Source organism: Engystomops pustulosus, chromosome 5 (assembly GCF_040894005.1).
Source record: "Engystomops pustulosus chromosome 5, aEngPut4.maternal, whole genome shotgun sequence".
NCBI classification, from domain to species: Eukaryota; Metazoa; Chordata; class Amphibia; order Anura; family Leptodactylidae; genus Engystomops; species Engystomops pustulosus.
The window spans coordinates 7,425,534-7,428,078 of record NC_092415.1 but is presented as its reverse complement, the minus strand read 5'-3'; positions in this window follow the sequence as shown (position 1 = coordinate 7,428,078).

Genomic DNA, 2,545 nt, shown 5'->3' with positions numbered 1-2,545 from the left:
GGGTGAACACTAGTCGACGCACACGGCTATGAATACAGTTTATGGCCCAGATTTACTAAGGGCTTTGCAACAGTTTTCTGTCGGACTTTGCACTTTTTTTCTTTTGCAAACTGCTTGTACACCAGAAAACAAGTGGTGCCCTTTGTCAGGGCAATGCAGTGGGTGTTGGATTCTTGAAAAACGGGCGCCAGAAATAATGAATCTGGTGCCCCCTGCAATATACACAGGACACTACACATAGTAGACACTGCAATGTTCTTAGTAATTGTGCCCCTATGTGTTTGGGTTGAAGTCTGGGGGCTGTGGGGGGACAATCCAGCTATTCTGCGTCATTGTCTTTGCCCCATTGCTTTACATTGAGACCACCATCACTACTGGTCCAAGTATCCAATGTCTTTGGCTGTGAAACAATCCCATACCATCCGTGTTCCTCCAGCGAATTTACAATCCCAATCCTGATAAGCCAGGGTCACTTACACATAGATCCAGGTGCCGTGACTGTGGTAATTGTCTTATATTGGTTATCCATGGCCTACTTCTTTCTAAAATCAGCTTTTAAAATTATGCTAATGAGCCATAAGGACTCTGGGGGTATTACTAGAGCCCCTCAGTGCCCAGGCTTCAAAAGCTGTTACACAGTGCAGGAACACTTCTCTGCCTCATATAATCTCATACAGTGGGAGGGGGAAGGGAGAAGTGCTGAGAGTGAAGGGGCAGACAATGTAACAGCCTGTGAAGCTACAGCACAGAGGGGCTCTTGTAACACTCCCCATAACCTGTATGGCTCATTAGCATGATTTTGAAAATTGATTTTAGAAGGAAGAAGACCATGGATAACAAATATAAGAAGATACCACAGTCCCGGTGCCTGGATCTATGAGTAATGTCCCTGGTTTATCATGATAGCTAGGAAAACCCTTTTATGCAGCGCAGTACTCCCACATAGTTTTAGTGTGTCCATGGGGTTCTGCAGCCAGATGGGGTGTAAGTTTGCACTCCTCCACAGGGTCGGATCCAGGTTTAAGTAGGCCCCTGGACGACAGAGCCCTTTGCAGTAAACTTACAAGGTGGCATTAAAAATTCAGAAACTATAACAGTTTCCTGTTCCCTAAAATATTCCCTAGTTTATCATCCGAAAAAGCGTCTTCATGGTTATTTTATATAAGCCCCATTCACCCCCATGGGTTTCTTATCTACAGCCTCATGTGGGCCCCTCCCCAGCAGCACTGGGCCCCGGGTATGCCCAGTTCTAGTGCCGGCCCTGCTCCTTCATGTATTATAGATGGGGCAGCGTGGTGGCTCAGTGGTTAGCATTACAGCCTTGCAGCGCTGGGGAAATGGGTTCAAGATCTGCATAGAGTTTGTATGTTCTCTCTGTGTTTGCGTGGCTTTCCTCCGGATCCTCCGGTTTCCTCCCACTCTCCAAAACATACTGGTAGGTTGATTAGATTGTGAGCCTGATTGGGGACAGGAACCGATCTAGCAGTTCTGTGCAGCGCTGCAGTATCTGTGTGCGCTATATAAATAAAGGAATTATTATTATTAATTATGAACTACCGGCACCCCCTGCCATAAAGTGAGAGTTGTAGTTTCCCCCCCGATCATAAAGTGTTGATAAAACTTTGCTTTACCCAATCAGTGAGTGTGGAAGTTTCCAGGGTTGATGCCGGGACAGGAATCTCGCAGGAAATGCGCCGCAGTTATTTGTGTCTGTGACACTCGCTGGCGGAAACTTTCTTCACAACTTCTCACTTCTTATTTATTTTCTTACAAGTGGATTCCCAGAACATCGCAGCGAAAACAACAGAAACGTCTTCACCCGGCGGCTGCCAGCAAGTGTTTTCACATGTTACCACCGGGCTGGCCGTAGGTTAAAGGGGGTTTCCACCACATCAGAATCCATCATCATATAACCAGGGGCACTTACATATAGATACCGACACCGGCATCTTCTTATATTTGTCATCCATGGTCTCCTTTCTTCTAAAATCAACTTTCATAATAATAGTAATAAGCCAGTTGGGCTCCTTGGGGTGTTACCAGAGCCCCTCCATGCTTTAGCTGTTACACTGTCTCCTCCAGCTCTCTCAGCACTTCCCCCTTTTCTTCATCTGATCTAATCTCACATATGGGGGGAGTTAACCTACGCAGGGTAGCAGCCTGTGAAGCTGCAGCACAGAGGGGCTCTGATAACACCCCCAGGAGCCCTTCTGGCTCATTAGCATCATTAAAAAAGTTTATTTTAGAAAAAAATGAGGCCGTGGATAACAATTATAAGAAGATTCCCACTGTCATGGTGCTGGTATATATAAGGAAGTTTCCCTGGGTTATGATTTTGATGGTAGATTCCTTTAAAACCCCTTCTACCATCACTATAGTTATCGGCTATCTTCACCAGTCCCTTAGGGTAGAATAAATCAGACCCCCCGTGGGACCGCTAAAAGTGAAACAATTATCCCACATGTAGTGGAAGCTGATTGTTGAGGCTTGTCTGTTATCCGGAGGAGGGTGCACTTGCCTTATGTGCTTGGACGTGCTTGACCAA